The sequence below is a fragment of the Ambystoma mexicanum genome, chromosome 7p (assembly GCF_040938575.1).
Source record: "Ambystoma mexicanum isolate Mex_15411 chromosome 7p, UKY_AmexF1_1, whole genome shotgun sequence".
Taxonomy (NCBI): Eukaryota; Metazoa; Chordata; class Amphibia; order Caudata; family Ambystomatidae; genus Ambystoma; species Ambystoma mexicanum.
Window position 1 is genome coordinate 672,212,199 of NC_090939.1, and position 19,200 is coordinate 672,231,398.

Consider the following 19,200-nt stretch of genomic DNA (forward strand, 5'->3'; position numbering starts at 1 on the left):
TTGATCCATTGGGTCTCAGTAACACTGGAGGCCTGTAAAGTACCTTGAGATTTATTAGCACATTGGTTGAAAATTGCCCAAGTTTCGGCCGTATTCTTATTTGCTATTAATTTAAGCATATGTTCACCATCTAGTTGCAAAATGTGTGCACGATGTTGTTTCATCCAATTGTGGAATTTGCTTTTAACGATTCGCAGCTGTTGAATGGAGTTAGGCAAATTCATTTTGAGAATCATTCTTTTTTCACGATGATATTCAGTCTTTTTAGCCTTGATTAGTGGATTGAAGGTATGTTTGTGTGGATGAAACTCCTTACTTTTTATACAGGAATCAAAAGTAAGGAGAAGGTTAGTATACTGTGTTGGACAAATAGAGCTATCATTTAAAATGATTAGACGAGCTAGAGATGACAAGTTACTATTTGACCAACGAAGGCGCGTTTTAGCATTATTGACTATTAGGTCGTTCGTATAATATGACCTTTTGATAGTTAAATAATTCCACTTAATTGTAAGCACTAGTAGATGGTGATCACTATGTACTTGTGGAAATATTTTAAAAGTGCTTATTTGTCCAGTTAAATTGGTATGTGTATACGTATAGTCTATTGTAGTAGATATGGAACCCCTATGCCATGTGGGCTGACCCGGAATATCGCCTTGAATTTCCTCATTGGTCATGTGAAAATGGCGATTTGACATAAAGGAGGTCCATCGCTTAACCTTCGCCAATGTGATTTTTCCTTTAGGATTAATACAGTCCAAGTTAAGATCACCTACAATAAGGGGATCCGTAATATCTTGGGAAAGGAATACCAAATCTAAAAGTCTGGACAAACCTGTATAAAAAGCAGTATCAGTCAACCCTAAAGAATTGCGATAGATATTAATCAATGCAATAGTATCCGCTGGACATGTAATCTTGACAAGTTGGATAAAGGCAGAAACAGAATACCAGGCTTCAATGGCGAAACCACTGGATATGTTTACTCCTGTCAATAATCCTGATGATGGTCGACCTCTTTGACTCCCAATGGCTGGAAGCAGAACAATCTCGTAATTGTTCCATACAGGTGTTTGCAGGAGCCAAGTTTCCTGTAATGCTATTATGTCCATAACAACTGGAAAGTTAGCAATAGAGGTTTGTAGATGAGAATAACCTCTAGTGTTCCAACTAGCAACATTAATAAGGTGGTCTTTAGATGTTTCTAATGGTTATGACATATGCGACTCGGCACGACCAATGTTCTGCATCACAGGGAGGCTTGCGCTAAATTGATTAGATAGTTGCTTTACATTAGAGTCCCCATTCATAAATGTTGGGTCTTGTGCTAATATAAACCCCATCGAAAATAATTGCATTTTTGATTTCCAGATGGTATTTAGAACGATACCCGAAGGTATCCACAAATGCACCACTGAACAAGTATTCTCAGAAATGAATTCAATCTGCTCAATGTCACTCGAGCTTATTTCTTCGAGCTCCACCACTTCAGAGAAGATGTTGAGCACACTACGACGGTTTAAATCGTAGGTGCCAAAGTTTCCTCCTCGGCACTTCGAAATTAAAGAATGGCATTTGCGCCGTGCCAAGGGATGAGAATTGGGTACCGCTGGGGTGTTATTTCGGGAATTGTGGCTGACAGAATAAAAAGGATCATTTAGATTAGGTTTAAATAGATCTGAAGCGTGAGATGGAGTAGCATGCGGGCGATTGTCAGTACGCAGAGAAGATTGTTGAGTTACTATGGATGTTGGCATAGAACTCGGTAAGAGCCACTGGCTCAGAGACGAATTTGGACCACTTGGTTTTTGAGAAGGCATAGAAGGGATAGGCTGAGAGCAGGAGGCCAAATATTCATCTACAGCCTCACGTATTTGTTCCGCCGAGATTGTGGTGGAAGAGTCGATGCTCTTTTTGGTGGCTGAAGACACAATTTTGTCACTAACAGCTAGATTTGTTTGGCCTGTGCATTTGTTTGGAAGTTGGCAAGTGGAAGCTAACTCAAGTTCACGAATCAAAGCATCTAAGGGAGGATGGCTAGAGGCCATGGTACTAATAGACACTGGAGGCAACACTGGGGTAATAGACCCAATATTGGACTGTAAAGGGTTCTGACACGGAGGAGAGGCAATTAAAATCAGTTTTGGAGAAGACGCTACAATATTAGCCAGAGGTACAGTAGGAAGTCCTAAAATGGGTTTAGGATTCTGCAGACCAGAGGTGGGAGGCACTAAAGAAGTGGATATTGCTTTCGGTTGTGTAGGATCGAGAGTTTGAACTGGCTTACTTGCCAAAGAAGCAATTGTCGCTTGGGTCAGAGGACAGGAATTGGCACTACTAATAGTAGAAGCTAAATCGGGAGCCAGCGTAAGTGAAAGTTGTTTAGACACTGGCGTTTGTATTGAATCTTGAGAAGCTTGTGGAGCTACCAAAGACTCAGGTACCGGGATCAGAGTTTGAAAGAAAGTTTTCATAGTTTGCTTCTGTAATGTCAGAGTAAACAGATTAGAGTTTTTCTTATTTTTTTTCTGGGTATTGTGAGAAATTTTGGAGGACTTTTTTCTGTTTCTTCTTGCTGGTAAGGACGGAATATCATTTCCTTTCTCAACAGTAATCACAGAAGACATAGGGGCTGGGGGGGTGAGAGCACTAGGGTAGAAGGATCAATAGGGAGAATGGAGTGTGCATCATTCACAGGATCACGAGTGGTGGCCGGATTCAGCCATCCTTCAGAAGTAATAATATCCGCAAATGCAGGTATGATCTGCGGAGGTGGAAAATTAAGGGACAGGGGACTTGTAGATCCGATGGTCACAATTGAAATATCGTCATCATGAGCATTGTTAGTTGGACAAGGATCACTGGGATTCGATGACAGATTATCAGCTAAAGTCTTGAGTAGTACTAAGGTTTCGTGTGCTTCTACTGAATGAGCAGTAACTTTGGCATCTAGACATTCAAATAGTTTAAACAGACTTTGTAGATTTAGCTGCATAGCGGCCAAAGTAATGTCGGATGTTGATAGAGAAATCCTAGCTTCTATTGGGAGGGTAGCTGAAGGGAGATGAGAGTCAACTGATAATACAGTCTGCACTGGTGATGTTGTTGCAACAAGAGATACGCTCTTAAACGGCATGTTTGTTTTGTCCACCAGATTGGCTAATGAAGTATTAAATGGATTCTGAGAAGTGAGTTCTCCCACAGCACTTTGAAAAGAAAGTTCCTGTGGGACTTGTATTTGGACTCTACAAGGAGTTGGATAGACAAAGGAAATTGATGGGGAACTTGGTGAACACTCCGAACGTGAACTGGCTGAAATAAGATTAATTACGCTCTGAGAATCCTGCAGTATTGAGTTGTTCGAACCAGAGTGTCTAGCATGTAGTGAGAGTTCAGGTTTGAAACATGGAGAGGACGTTAAAGGTCTATCTAAATGCTTAGCGCCTCTTCTTTTCGTAGTCATACATGGCAAGGGTGTATGCAACATTGTGTTGTCTGAGAGTGGAAGAGCCACTCTCATAGCGTCACTTTTAGTGTGTTCCTTCGTTATGGGCTCATAAGGAGACAGAGTGTCAAAAACTGGAAGAACTTCACTAATGTGATCAAGGGTTGATGGAATCTTTGTGCAATGGGAGCTAGCTAACATAGTAACAGAAGGTAGATGGACAATCCCACGAGAGAGACAAGGGAGTCGTGCCGCAGGTATTGTCAATCCCTTCTGACGTAAATTTTGAGGCATACCCGAAGTTAATAAATAGGCCATGTGAAACAAATTAGAAATGGCCAACAATTCAGATTTGAAAATTAGATGAAATACAAAGCTGAGTTTTTTTTTCAATGGTAACACAACAATAGACACACAGTGGTTGGATTGGGTGCCTTCAAAGTTCGAATAGAACGCTTGTAAATAGAATACAACATACACTTGGTTCTCTGAATTCAACAAAAGTTCACAGTTTATCCAGCCACAGGGTAAGGAACGCCCGACAGCTTAAGGAGCTGCCAGAGTCCGTCTCTCCCCCCTTACCCTTATGGCAATTGGGGGCTTGTGTAGCTGATGGAGCAAAGTACCTCCAAACTGGAGTACTCACCGCACAAGGACACGGACACAGCCAAACAGCAAAACAGCGTCTCCAGCCCTTACAGCCTTGAGGGCTTAACGCCGCAAGGGTGGTTGAGCCGGCACTAAATGCGGGCTGTGAGTGACGTGATTCGTCACGTGACCGCAACGAAGTCCGCCTCCTCCAGGAAGCGAGGCGTGTCCAGCAAGAGCAGCGCTCGCAGTGCTGGAATAGCAAAATGTGCAGTAAGCAGCCAGGTATGGAGTCAGCAGGGCACTCCTTGTGGAATAAATAACAGACGCCGCTCAGGCGCTTGAGCCGGCACTAAATGCGGGCTGTGAGTCACGTGATTCGTCATGTGACCGCAACGAAGTCCGCCTCCTCCAGGAAGCGAGGCGTGTCCAGCAAAAGCAGCGCTCACAGTGCTGGAATAGCAAAATGTGCAGCAGGCAGCCAGGTATGGAGTCAGCAGGGCACTCCTTGTGGAATAAATAACAGACGCCGCTCAGGCGCTTGGGCCGGCACTAAATGTGGGCTGTGAGTCACGTGATTCGTCACGTGACCACAACGAAGTCCGCCTTCTCCAGGAAGCGAGGCGTGTCCAGCAAGAGCAGCGCTGGAATAGCAAAATGTGCAGCAGGCAGCCAGGTATGGAGTCAGCAGGGCACTCCTTGTGGAATAAATAACAGACGCCTCTCTGGCGCTTGAGCCGGCACTAAATGCGGGCTGTGAGTCACGTGATTCGTCACGTGACCGCAACGAAGTCCGCCTCCTCCAGGAAGCGAGGCGTGTCCAGCAAGAGCAGCGCTCGCAGTGCTGGAATAGCAAAATGTGCAGCAGGCAGCCAGGTATGGAGTCAGCAGGGCCCTCCTTGTGGAATAAATAACAGACGCCGCTCAGGCGCTTGAGCCGGCACTAAATGCGGGCTGTGAGTCACGTGATTCGGCACGTGACCGCAGCGAAGTCCGCCTCCTCCAGGAAGCGAGGCGTGTCCAGCAAGAGCAGCGCTCGCAGTGCTGGAATAGCAAAATGTGCAGCAGGCAGCCAGGTATGGAGTCAGCAGGGCACTCCTTGTGGAATAAATAACAGACGAGCATTTTATACATACACAGAGCACATCGTTTATTACTCTCCAAGAGACAGATATTAATGATCAATGGGCTAGTGGGGAGTGCACATTTTGCTCTGTGCTTTACTTGATAGAAGCAGTGTTTTTGTATTCAGATTCAATAGACCTCATTACAAGTTTGCTGGTCCGGAATTGACAGTGCTGGTAAAACTGTACTGGCACCGTTTTCCAGATCGGCAAACTATGGGTTCTGCGGGTGGGTTCCGTAAAGCCCTCCAGGTTTGACCTGGCGGGCGGAACGTCACCGTCCGCAGACGGATGCGGAAACACTGGCACCATTACGACATGGTGCCAGTGTTTCTGAGGTCCCCATTCCCACGGAATGCTATGGGACTCCCCGGGAATGGGGATTAGCAGAATTGCCGGCGCCGGTTTTACTGGACCACCAGGGTTGTAATGCCCCAGTAAATCTGGCACCGGTAATTCACTACGGGTCCGGCGGCAGCCTGCCAGTTTTGCCCCAATGGTAACGCTCTTCTTCATGCCCACACGCAGTATACGCAGGATAACTGTGCCACTCGCACATGGCATTTCAAAATCCCTCCCTAGATAGATCAAACAACAGAGCTCTGCACCTCTACAACCAATTTACACACTAGTGCACCGGGAGGGTGGTGGCTTCCCGCCTCTGCTCAAGGAGCTAGACACAGAGGCCTCCTGGAAACAGACAGGTACACAGCAACCAGGTACTTGGGAACTGCACGCATCAACACAGCAGCAACGCTATCTAGCATTTTTCTCTTCCTACTAACCCAACCCACTCTTTCTCATTCAGATCAACCACGGCGCCTGCTGCCCATGTAAATGGCAACAGTGTGTAGTACGAATCCAGGTAGCACAACATATCATGAATATATGTACTTTAATACGGATTTGTATTCAGGCACCGCTGACATTTGCAATGTCTCTCTGCACTCATGACCAAAATAATGTAAAACTTTAAGTCCCATGGCTGCGCTTCTCAGTTAGCTGTTTTCCAGACTCCCGATTTCTGAAAAGTCTCAGGACTTTTCAGAAATCAGGAGTCATGAAAACCTTGGTTCAATTGATTGAGTTAGCTGTTTTCCAAACAACAAGGAGTTTTGGCACCCACATACCTAATCAATTGTACTCTAAGCATCTTGAACATTAAAGTAACTCTTTTTTCACCCGTGGGACCTAGCCCACCAAAACAAGGGTACCATTGAATCATAGGAACCCGTTGAACATTGAGTCTCAAACTGACCAGTTTGTGCAATCATTATAATTTTTCTTTTCTGTATTAGTGAATTACATTCTCAGTTTTCCCCAATTTTTGTTTCCTTTAATGATAAAGTTTTCTGTTATATATTAAAAATCTAATTTATCTTACAATACTCCCAATTTGAACTAATTATTTATCTACCAGAGAAGCGCAACCTTGGGACTTAAAGTTTTAGATTTGTCATAGCCCAGGTCAGCCTCTGTGGAAACCTTCAGTTGCAGGACCCCTGTTGTCCAATACAAGAACCTTTTTTCTTTTTTTGTGTGCATACATTGATCGACCCAAGTGGGCGCCAGCACTGTCCAAAAGGCTGATAGGTTTTCGATCAAAATAATGTGTACAATTCTATAGCTGAATACAGTACACTACAACGCACTGTTGAATATATACTACTATATACTAACTACTATTTTTAAGAGGAAGCACTGCTAAATGACGAAGTAAAGTAAATGGAAAGTAGAATCTAAATTGTGTGTGCCATTTTCCACCTTTGACGGCATTGTACATATTTTAGGATGTCCTGTGTCTGGTATTGGAGACGTAGTGCGGACTTGGGTTACTCTGCTAGTGGCTACATACAAGAAAAATCACTGTAGGTGCTATTTAGCTTTATCATCAGGATTATTTGCGTTTTGAGTCGCTTGAGATACATCTTGTGATGTGTTTCCTGCAAGAGAAGCTGACTTGCCTGGGAAACCATTTTGAATGTCACTTTTTTCCCCTCCCTTTGGGAGATCTCTCACAACCGGTGCCCATCTGCTTCCTTTCGCATTTCCGCCTTTGGACGCCTGCCACAGTCCTCATCAGGAAAACGTCGGCTGACAGTTTCTGACATCATTCTCTCCCTCATTGAAACATCAAAACGTACTGACGCATATCCCCAGAACCTCCCTAGCCTGAGCAGACTGCCCAGTGATAGAAGTGTACCAAAAAAGTAGTGGAACTGATAACAGTAAAAAATAAAAGTAGTGGAACACTGCTCCCTACCGCTCCTGCTCACTTCGACCACAGCTGTTTCTATCCTTGCATAGTTTATACTTACAATAAAACCGCGCTTCATTTTGGGACTAGATTGCACTCTTTCCTCCGATTTTGGCAAATGTATTTTGAACTTAAGAGACTATGCAAAGTACACGTCTTCTCGCCTTGTGGTAATTTCAGATAAGCAGATATTCATGGATTGTCCTGTGCCACTCCCCATGCCAACCTAGCATTGCCAAAGCAAGTTGAAATGCATAAAAACAAAACGGCACAGAATACAGGTAACCAAAATCCCAATTCTTGGTTTACTCCCAAAGATGTACTGCAATGAGGGCGCATAACCACCAAGTACTGATGGAAAGTGCTTTAGTAAAATACCCATAACAATAATGATAATAATAATGAGAATACCCTCTAGACCAGGGGTCTGCAACCTTTGCCTCTCCAGATATTTTTCACTACAGCTTCCATCGGTCCTAACAAACATAGTTAATGGATCATGGGAGTTGTAGTCCAAAGGTTCTGTAGAGCCAAAGGTTTCAGACCCCTGCTCTAGACCAATAGTCCCAGCTCAATGTTAACCATGGAATACTTGAGTAGTGGGACAAGGGAGCGTAGGGGCAGCGCAGGGTACTTGCACGTCAGAAAACACTCCACCAGGGGACATGTATCAGGAGAGAAGGAGGTGAGGGCAGAACAGGGTTAAAAAACTAGGCAAGGCATGGGGTCTAGCTGCAGTGGGACCTCAGGTCTGAGTCAAGGTACATGTGCTTTTCAGACTTAAAAAAGGACCAACTATCACATGGGTTGGAAAACCTGCTAAGTAAAGCACTTCAAAAGTACCAGGCAAAGAAAAGACACACTTTTTTTTTTAATGTAACCTAATATAGTAAACCGCATTCTTGCAGATCGTTAGATTCCTGAACCAGCAGAGACTTTACCTGTGATAAAAGATTAGTGTTCAGCTAAATGATAATCACAGTATTCATAGTATTCATGGCATGGTTGGTTTACATTTTAAAATCCGTTTTTTCATTGTTCATAACTTGCACAAAAATAATGAATGATAAATTCTGCCGTTTACATTCACTCTATGCAATACATATGTAGTGTTGTTTCAGACAATGGTGACTGGAGGTAGAGCCCAAAGTTTAATGTGGAACTTTGTCCCACCTTTCGACCCAAAGAAGACCGAGCCCATGAAAATCAACCATTCAGAGTTCGTAGATGTGACAGAGTAATTGTTCCAGCGGATAATTAAAAAAAGCCCTCCACACTCTGTTGACATGTGGATGGTGTTTTGCTTTAGTTATTACTTTGCAATAATGTTCTCTTGCCAGAAGAAGCCCCAACTGCAAAAAAGGCAGGAGACTCCTCATCTAGCCTGAGCCATACCTTGTTTTGCAACTTCATGCACACTGCATCCCTCTTTGTTGAGTTTGCTTTTCATCGCCCTCTTCCTGGAAAACACAATAGCCACTCATGGTGGTAACTGCAGAAAAACAACTGAACAGTTTGCCAGGTTTCACTTTCCACTTTCATAAGTAACATGGTGTGGTAATAGTGGAATACACTATTGTCCATCAAGTTCAACCTTCTTCCATTTCTCTGAGCCAGGCTAAGTGCCCAGGATTTAACAAGAGGAAGTTAAAACAGTGAAAGAAATCTAGCAGCAAAGTTTGCTTTCCTTCCTCAAAAGAGGGGAGATAAAACACTACCTCCGATCCCCAAAATCATCAACTCCATTTTGGTATCAGCCAATAAAAATATGTGTATTAATTTCAGATATTTTGTTTGTTTTTTTGTTTGTTTGTTTGTTTATTAAGTATAGCGCAAGACCAAACCCAAAGGTAGCTGGGCACAGCATATTACAAGGATGCTTGAGAAGTTAGTTACAAAGTGAAATAGTAATACCGTGTGATTAAGAAACATGGTTACATACTGTGTAAAAAGAAACAGTTAATAGCGGGAAACAGAAACTAGGTGACATAGGAGCAACAATCGGGTAGGCAAACCCGAGGTTAACTGGGCACAGCACATTACAAGGAAGCTTAAGAGCTTAATTACAAGGTGATACAGTAATACAGTGTAATTAGGAAACATAGTTACATACTGTGTAAAAGGAGTCAGGAAGGCAAACCCGAAGGTAACTGGGCGCAGCACATTACAAGGAGGTTTGAGACCGTAATTACAAGGTGATACAGTAATTCAGTGTAATTAGGAAACATTTATATACTGCGTAAAAGGAATCAGTTAATAGCGGGAGACAAGAGCAAGGTGACATAGGTGCAACCATCGGATGGTCCCAGGTCAGGAGGGATCCAGTGACATTCCTAGGTGCCCACGACAGGTGCTAAGAGGTGTTTGGTAAGGGCAGGGTAAGCCAAAAGGGCAAAGGGTGGCAAAGCGAGGGGTCCTAAGGAAGAGAAGTAGTCAAGTTTAGATGTCATTAGATCGTATCCAGGCGAGGACCTTCCGCCTGAAGCTAGGCTAGGTTTGGTCAGTTCTAAGATCTAAGGGGAGTTTGTTCCAGGTTCGGGCAGCTATGACCGGAAAGCTGGAGCCACCGGCTGTGCTCTTTTTGTATCTGGGCACCACTAAAGTATAGGCATTAGTTGTTCTTGTTGGACGGTTTAAAGTTCTCTTGTTAACTCTGTCTACAAGGTAAGGAGGAGCTATATTATTGAGATATTTAGGGGTAAGAGAGAAGGTTTTAAGGGTAGTCCTGTCTTACATTTTTAGCCAGTGGATATTTCTTCTAGAGGCAGAGACATGATCTCTATTAGAGATATTTAAGGCTGCTCTAAGAGTGTTATTTTGGAGAGTTTGGAGTTTATCAAGAATGTACTTGTTAGATCCCGCGTATAGAGCATTACAGTAATCCAATCTGGATATGATAAGTGCATTGGCTAGTGTGATGCAGCTAGTCTCAGAAAGCAATGGTCTACATGCTCAGATCAGTTTGCAAGTATAAGCTGTGGAAGACGCTAGTGTATTGATTTGCTTTTTGAATGTGAGTGCTGAGTCAAGATAGATGCCAAGGGTTTTGACTGCAGGCATCACTTTAATTACATTATTGTCGATGTTGAATGAGGCATAGTTCGGGCCAAGTTTTTTAATCGCTGTCTCTGTGCCAAGGATCAGTAGCTCCGTTTTGTCTTTATTTAACCAGAGGCCGTGAGATGCCATCCATGCCTGAATGAGGAGCTATATCTTGTTTACTAAGGCCGAGTCTTCCAAGAAGTTGCCCGAAAGGGGGATGAGGATCTGAGTGTCGTCTGCATAGTTAGTATAAATGACACCCAGTCTGTCCAGCTTGTCAAACAGGGGCTTAGTAAATATGTTGTACATCGTGGGAGATACGCAAGATCCTTTGGGGACACCGCAGGAGACTTGAAGGGGGTCAGCGGCTGCTAGGGGGGAGAAAACTCATTGTACGGCTCGCAAGGAAGGATTGCACCCAGGTTATGGCATCACTTAAGAGCGCCTGAACATGTGGGAATGGGGAACCTAATGTGCAGCGGTACAACAACAAAAATAAAACCGGCATTACTTTGATAGTTTTGGAAATATCAAGTGGTGACAGAAAATAATAATGAACCCAAGAAATATTTATGAAAGAAAAATAAAAACCAAGATAAGCCACAAGTAAGAAAGATGTTTAAAAAAGCACATCATCCAATCATTATGCAAACCAATTGATATGGTACGATATATGATGTGATATGATATGGCATTTATAACGTGCCTGCGACGAGGCAAGGGAGGGAAAACAGAGGGAAGACAGAGACAGTGATCCTACTAGGCCAGGTGACATTGAGATTGGGCAAGTGCAGGGGATGGGGAAAATTGCAGGGGGGCAGTGCAGTACATAGGATAACAGTAAAATAAATAAGACCATAAATAATAAATAAAAGTGCGGCCAGCTGGTGGCAAGTGCAAGGGTAAGTGCAGACATCAGGTGTCAAGTGCTAATAGGGGCTGTAGCGATACAGAAACAGTGGCCCAGTGCAAGGGATGCCAAGGGGGCAGTGCGGGTGTGCAGCTGGCGGGGAGGGGACCTGGGCTTGAGATCAGAGGGTAGCGAGGTAACCAGTGCAGTTTCAGATTCAGCCAGGAGATCAGTAGGGGAGAGGAGGAGAGAAAGCCGAACCAAAGAGGAAGGTCTTGGGGTGCTTCCAGAACAGGAGATGGTTCTCCTCAAGTTTCAGAGAAGCAGGGAGGCTGTTCCAGAAGGAGGCCCCAGCAGAAGAAAGAGATCTACCACCAACTCGCTGCTTGGAGAAGCGACTAACCATGAGGGAGTTGGAGGCGGATGAGCAAAGAGCCAGAGAAGGAAGATATTCAGGAAGAGAGAGTTGACGGTATTGAGGCCCCAGAAGGCCTTGTGGACAATGCAGAGGGTTTTGAACTTAATCCTCGCCACCACTGGGAGCCAGTGCAGAGATTTCAGTCCTGGAGAGATACGATCCCTGGGCTTCAGGCCAAGGACAAGTCTTGTAGTCCTGTTTTGGATGAGCTGCAGAGGGCGGAGAGTAGAGGCAGGCAGATTTAGAAAGAGGCTGTTGCAGTAGTCCAGCCTAGATAGAACCAGAGCTCTGGAGACAGTGAGCCTCTGGGGGAAGGAGAGGAAAGGAAGAATACCTCTGAGGAGGTGCAGCTGGTAGTGTGACTTCTTAGAGACGTCAGAGATGTGAGAAGAGAAGGAGACCCCAAGGTTTTTACCCTCACAGGTGGGAGCAGGAAGAGGGCCAAGAGAGGCCGGCCAGAGAGTGACAGGAAAGGAGGTAGCAGGTGTGCTGATGAGGAGAATCTCAGTCTTACTGGCATTAAGGCAGAGATCATTGGCGGCACACCACTCCTGGATGGCGGACAATCAGAGATGAGAAAAGGAGAAGAGGTGGCAGAAGGGAGCCTGAAAATGAGTTGAGTGTCATCCGCATAGCACTGAAAGTTGGGGCAGAGAGCGGCAATGCGGTGGGGAAGAAGTGCCTGGTATTGGTTGAACAGCCAGGGAGAGAGGTTAGACTCCTGGGGAACACCATAGGTAGAGATAGAGGAGAGGAAGGACCCAAGTTGGACCTCCGAGGGTTGGTCAGAGAGGAAGGAGGTTAGCCATGCCAGGGCCTGATCAGTGATACCTAGGTTATCACGGAGATGGTTAAGCAGGATGGCATGGTTGACCGTGTCAAAGGCAGAAGAGAGATCAAGTAGGATGAGGACACAGGGGGTGTTGGAATCAAGGTTGGAGAGCAAGTCTTCAGGGATGTTCAGGAGAGCAGTTTCTGTGCTCTGGCAGCCCTGAAGCCAGACTGATGGTCAATTAGAACAGGAACTGGATGGATCACAACAAATACAAAGTTTAAGACAGTGACATTCTTGGAATTTATTGACTGAATAGGGCCTGAGCGTACGTGTACCATTGGCCCCCAAAAACCTTCAATTTCAAAGCCAAATACACAGGGAGCCCGACCACAAGTAAGAGCCTTGAAAGTAAATATTGAAAATTACATTAAAAAGAAAAGGAACCTCGAAACTAGATTAATGTGATCAAATTTGTTGATCATGTGTGTTCTGGTCGATCGAAAAGCTTAACCCAGAAAATAAATCTCTCAATGGCTTCATGTCGATTTTGAAAAGCATGGGAGACCAAATTGAATGCTGGTATTCTCTGCATGTCACAGGGGCATGGCTCAGTTGTGGGGATCATATCTAAATAGAGTAAAGCTGAGAACTACTGCAGCAAAAACTTAGTTAGACATGACTATATGAATAACGATGAGCTTTATGTAGAACATCTGAAAGTAGTCTATCCCATAGTTCGACTACTAGCAGTGTAGAAATGACACCAATTTCCTCGGGTCTGACTGGATGCAGTTCCTCATAATTCCTGGTGCAACCCATTTATGATCATTTTTATCATAATCCAGTCCACACTCGGCTTTATATTCATTATATTCAAAATGGCGGCCATATTTTGCCCATGACTGGGATGTAATCACAGTCATGGATAAAAAGTATAAAAACAGATCATATTTAACTACAGACTCACATACCCGTTTCATATTTCATTCTCAGCCTCCCCGTCAACCCCAGAGTCAGATTAGACTTTCTATTTCTTTTTCAGTATCCACTCCCATTCACATGAAATCATTGATCTTACAGCACAATATATTACAAAACCAGATCGAAAATGTGCACTTGCCTCTAGCCATTGTCAAGTAATAATGGACTCTTTTTGAATACGAAATGGTGTGCTGTGTGCATGCATAGAATTGAGGGGGAAATTGACTTTTATGCCTGGTTAGCTGTTTGCAACTTGAAACTTTGACCCAGCATAATGCTTTGCATCATTGAAACAATATGGATTAAATCTATTTTACACCAGTTTGCTCCTTCTAGATAAAGGAATCAAGTGAACAAGTTGTGCATATGAACCACATTTCTTAAAGGTTTTGCAGTGGAAAAATTAAAGAATTATACACACACTGGTAGGGGGTTTTATAAGTTTATAAACCTTTCCAGAATTTTCCAAAGAGCATGGAAGGAGCCGTTGACTTAATCACTCCTCCAGGTTGCCAACACTAAATGGTTACCTGTCCAACAGTACACTCAAGTCCCTTCCCAACTCCCCCTCTTCCCAGATCTATACTTTCACAACAACACCCTCTCTAGTTCTTTTGGACCCTATGAATGTGAACACCTATAATGTTATTACGTTTTAAGAACATAATATAAACATGATATAAGCCAAAACATGTAAAGAAGAGAAAAACATGAAATAAAAAAAAAATCAACTACAGTGGGACAGGGAGAGCAAAGCGAGAGGGCAAAGAGAACTAATATATCTGCAGAAGAGAAACCTACACTAAGCAACGTCAGGAGAATAATGAGCCGTTCCCATAACATATTATTAAGAAGTCTTTCCAGATATCCCCAAACACAGAGAACCTGGTAATCAACTCTTTTTTTATAGCTGTTTGGTAATTTATGATGCCCCTGTTCACCGTAAGAAGCAGTCATTCCGATGAAAGGTGAACCAGACGGACTGTATTGCTAATTGGAGGCGTTTTCTTGTCCCCTCAGGTGCATGCAGAGCTTGACAGCTATGTGTCTGGCCCTAAATTTGCATTAGGCATCTTGCCCAAAGCCGTATAGACCAGACTTCAACCTTACCTTTTCCCATCAGGAGGGTTGAAAGACCGAAGAGGAGAAACATAATATGCACGTTTTTTCTATGTAAGAATCGCCATCAGTTCTTTCAGTTGCAACGTGGACCAGACCCATAATATTTCAACTTTACATACATATTGTCTGCAAAGAACTGGGCTCTACCGTAAAAATGAAGATTTCCTATCATTTTAATTTCATCTAATAACAGTTTCACAAACTGGACCCAAAAAGAACCTGCATTTTTACAAATCGAGGTGTGGAAAGCAAGCATGCAGCCAAGTGCCAGGTTGGGCTAGGAGCAATTTGTTGTATTGCGTCTGCGATGCACTAATAAGATCTGTCTGCCACAGTTCGGTTTATGCAAAGTATTTAAAAGTAGATATCTGTGACTTGTGCTGCTAAAATAATATCCACATCATTGCTGTATATCTCAGAACAACTTGTTTGTTTGTTCCTCTGCTATTGCTAAGGCCAAAAAATATAGAATTGTGGGTTTCTAATGAAAAGTCAAATAGGGCTGCCATTACACGTAATGGCCGAGAGACCTATAGCACACTTTACAACGTTTACAGCTCTTATTGCCTGGCCACCCATTCGGGCTCAGAAGGATCACTTATGGATCAGGGGGAAAGGCAGGACTCTTACTAGTTGAGTTTGATACTTGACATGAAATTGCTAATCAAAATAAGTAGTGACTATACTATAATGCTAATAGAACAATTAATATCCTCTGCAGACAGAAAATTGTATGCAATGGTCAGCTAGTTTAGTTTATTATTTGTAAAGCGCACCTAGCCCTGAGGTATCTGGGCGCTTAAGCATACATAAGAAGTTACAGTTACAAATGCAGGGGATGAAAAATCAAAAGGACCAAGTTACAGAATGGTCGGTGTGGCAACAGTAAAGCAGGTGATGGGGTATAGGAACCAGGTTACAGAGTGGTCCATATGATTACAACATGCCAGAAGGTTACAAATATTAGGTGTAAGGACCAGGTTACAGAGTGGTCAATATGATAAAGTCAAAAGCAGATGGTTACATATATTAGCGAGATGAGGGGATGCGTTAGACCGGGAACAAAAACTCCATGGGCTGGTGAAAAATGGTAATAAATATAGTAGTAGTGTTGGTACAGCTATTGAGTAACAAGAGAGGAGGGGGGAGTGGACATTTCACATGGGCCAGATAGGAAAAGAGGCAGTTTGAGTGTGGCTGGGGTAATCTAAGGTTGCTGGGCAAAGAGCAGATCTTTCACTTTGGATCTGAAAGTCCAGAAAGAGGGTTTGGCTATGATACCTGTGGGGAGGGTGTTCCAGCACTTAGCAGCTAACACCAGGAAGCTTGATCCACCTGCCGTTTTCAGTTTATAGTTGGGTATATTGAGGCAATGTAGGTAAGAAGATCTAGTGGGTGTATATGGTCGGTGCCTCGAGAATTTGTCAGTCAGATATTGGGGGACTGTATTAGCTAGATATTTGTGAGTGATAACAAGTGTGCGTAGTTTAATTCTGTCACTTACTGGTAACCAATTTGAGTCATGTCTAATGGTGGAGATATGACTGGAACGTGGTAGGTTCAAGGCACAACGAAGGGCGTTGTTCTGAAGAACTAATCTATTCAGGAACGCTCAGTAGAGCCTAGAAATAGGGTGTTACAGTAATCCAGTTAGGACAAAATCAATGCTCTGGCTAGTGTGAGGCACCTAGTCGTGGACAGAAAGGATTGATTAGTTTATTGGTGTATGCTGTGGTGGAGGCTGTGGAATTTACTTGCTTTTTGAGGGAGAGGGTGGAGTCTAAATAAACGCCAAGGGTTTTGACCTCTTTGGCTACTTTGATGATATTGCCATCAATGTTGAATGATTTATAACGAGGGTCAAGTTTGTTTAGCGAAGCTTGGGTACCGATAATCAGAGGTTCCGTCTTGTCATCATTTAGACAGAGGCTATGTGTAGCCATCCAGGCCTGAATTTCAAGATAGATTTCGTTTAGCTTCATGGAGTCTTTTTCATAGCAACCAGTGAGTGTAATGAGGGCCTGAGTGTTGTCTGCGTAGTTTGTGTAGGTGACACCAAGGTTATCAAGACGATCAAAGAGGAGCTTAGTAAAGATATTATAAAGCGTGGGAGAGATGCAGGATCCTTGCGGGACTACGTAGTGGATGGAACTGGCTCAGCAGCCGCCGTAGCTGCGAAAACCCTAGTAGTTCTATTTGTAAGGAAGGTTTGGATCCAGCTGGCAGCACTCTGTGAAAATGCTGCAGCAGTGGAAAGGTGTTTAGTTAAGATTCGATGGTCGACAAGGTCGAACGCTGCTGATAAATTCAGCAGGAGCAGGATGGCCAGGTTACCCTTGTCTTTGGCTTCATCCATTAGGATTTGTAAATCCAGGAGAGCTGTTTTAGTACCATGCCTAGGTCTGAAGCCGGACTGTCGCAAACGTAGAAGCTTGTTGTCTTCCAAATGTTTTTGTATTTGGAGGTAGCCTAATCTATCTAGTATCTTCAGGAGGAATGGGACTGTCGTTATGGGTCTGTAATTTGTCGGTATGTTTGGGTCTAGGTTGGGTTTTTTGAGGAAAGGCATGACCCATGCCTCTTTAAGATTGTTAGGGACTGAGCAGTTTTTAAAGGATGAATTAATCAATGCAATGATGAAGGGAGCTAGTTCTTTTGCACCTTCCTTAATAACTGGAGCTGGCCAAATGTCTCCCTGGCAGTTAGAGGGTTTGAGGTTCGAAATTATAGTTACCACTTCTTCAGTGGTTACTGGGGAGAAGAGGGAATGGGTGGCATGGGGGCAGTTGCGGGTTTGGTGGTTTATGTGAGTGGGCATTGGAAGCGAGGTTATACTATTTAGTCTCGATTTTGGTTTCAAGTTAGGCTATTTTGTCTGACAAAACTTTCTGGATATTAGCACACCAGATCTTATCTTTAATACAGACTTCTGTAGGCGGCACAGGAGACTCTAGTTCTCTTAGAATACAGAAGAGCTCTTTAGTACCAGATTTGGCGTTCTGAATTCTGGCATTGACCTCTCTTTTTTTGTTGGTAATGGCAGTTTTATAAGTGGCTGCAGCAGTGGAGGACTTTTCCTTGTTGGGGGTTGAGGGAGATTTTCTCCAGCTAGCTTCAGATATTCTTTTAACGTTGAGTAGTGCTTTTAATTTGGCAGAGAACCATTTATTTAAATGGGAAGCCGGTTTAGCCTTTCTCAATTTTAGAGGTGCAATTAGGTTTAGGGCTTTTTCTATGGTGCCATTGTAAAGGTCAGCCAGGGAGGATGGGTCTGAATCTGAATTGTTGGGGGAATCAGTTCTGGGCTCTAGCAGAGATAGAAGGTTGTCAAGGGTTATGTTACATTTGCTCCTGTACAGGGATTGAGGGGCAAGGACCGCATGTGCGTTGGTATGAGTGTCTTTCGGTGTGGGTTAGGTGATGCAATGGTGGTCTGACCAAGCACAGGGTGCAATGTTGAGGACTGTGGTGGAACATTTGAGGTCAGCCAGCCAGTCCAGCGATCTACCTTTGGAATGGGTAGGCTCATTAATACGCTGTTTGAACCAAAGTTGTGTGATGGTGTTGTCTAAGGAGGTAGCATTGGTATCATTGAGGTCATAGAGACCTAGATTGAGGTCACCCAGTAGAATGATTTGCGAGCGAGGTTTGGTGTTTTGGGTTAAGAGGTGGGTGATGTCTTCCCCAAAGGATGAGATCGCTCCTGGTGGTCGATAGATGAGGTGAAGTAGGAGGGTGCGAGTGTCAGAAAGAGGGAGTTTAACTGAGAGGAGTTCCGATGAGAGAATGCTTATGTTAGGGTATTCTCTGAGGTTCAGGTAAGATTTGGCTATGAAGGCCACTCCACCACCTTTACCCGTACTTCTGTCTGATTGGATGATTGTGTAATTGTAGGGGATGGCTAATGATAGGGTAGGACCTGCGGCAGGGTGTAGCCAGGTTTCTGTTATGGCGAGGAAGTCCAGTTGGTTGCTAGTAATGAGGTTGGCAATATCCAGTGCATGAGCTACCAGGGAGCATGCCTTGATAAGAGCTCCCTTGAGGGTTGGGGTATCAGTGAATGTGGCCCCCCGTAATGGACTGGGGTGAGTGGGAGAGCAAGGGTCGCTACGAGGGTAAGTAGGCACAGCTGGGGGGCTTATGGTTTGAGGAATTAAGGTCTTGCTGGGGTGAGTAGGGCAGGAGATCTGTGAGTCAGCTTATTACATAGGAGGCGAGAACCTAGTCTTACGTTCCTCCAGCCGAGCGGGCAAGGTAACCGGGGTGTGGGTAAATAGGCGAAGCGGGTGATCCATTCAGCAGGGGAGATGGAATCTGCAATGGTGCAAGTGGCTGTTTGTAGATTAGCTGGATGTGGATGAGGTTAAAAAGCTTGGAAGAATTTAGCGGGTGCTATGGAGTGAAACAGGGGCAGGAGGGTTGCCATGGTAAGTGTTACTCTCTGTAGGGTAGCCATGTAAAATGCTAGACAACAAATATACTCGGTATGTACAAAGGGCTAAATACAGGCAGATAAATGCTGGGGAGCACGGGTATACTAGTACAACACACTGGGCTAGGTGTAGGCAGGCAGTAAAATGCTGGATAACGCAAAT

The 19,200-nt window shown here is 44.0% G+C and overlaps 1 protein-coding gene across 4 annotated transcripts in view; it reads left to right on the forward strand.

Annotated features, from left to right (window-relative positions):
• ARHGEF7 (Rho guanine nucleotide exchange factor 7) overlaps nt 1-19,200 on the forward strand; it is a 1,715,641-nt gene that overhangs the window by 120,503 nt on the left and 1,575,938 nt on the right. The gene's annotated exons all lie outside the window — the stretch shown is intronic.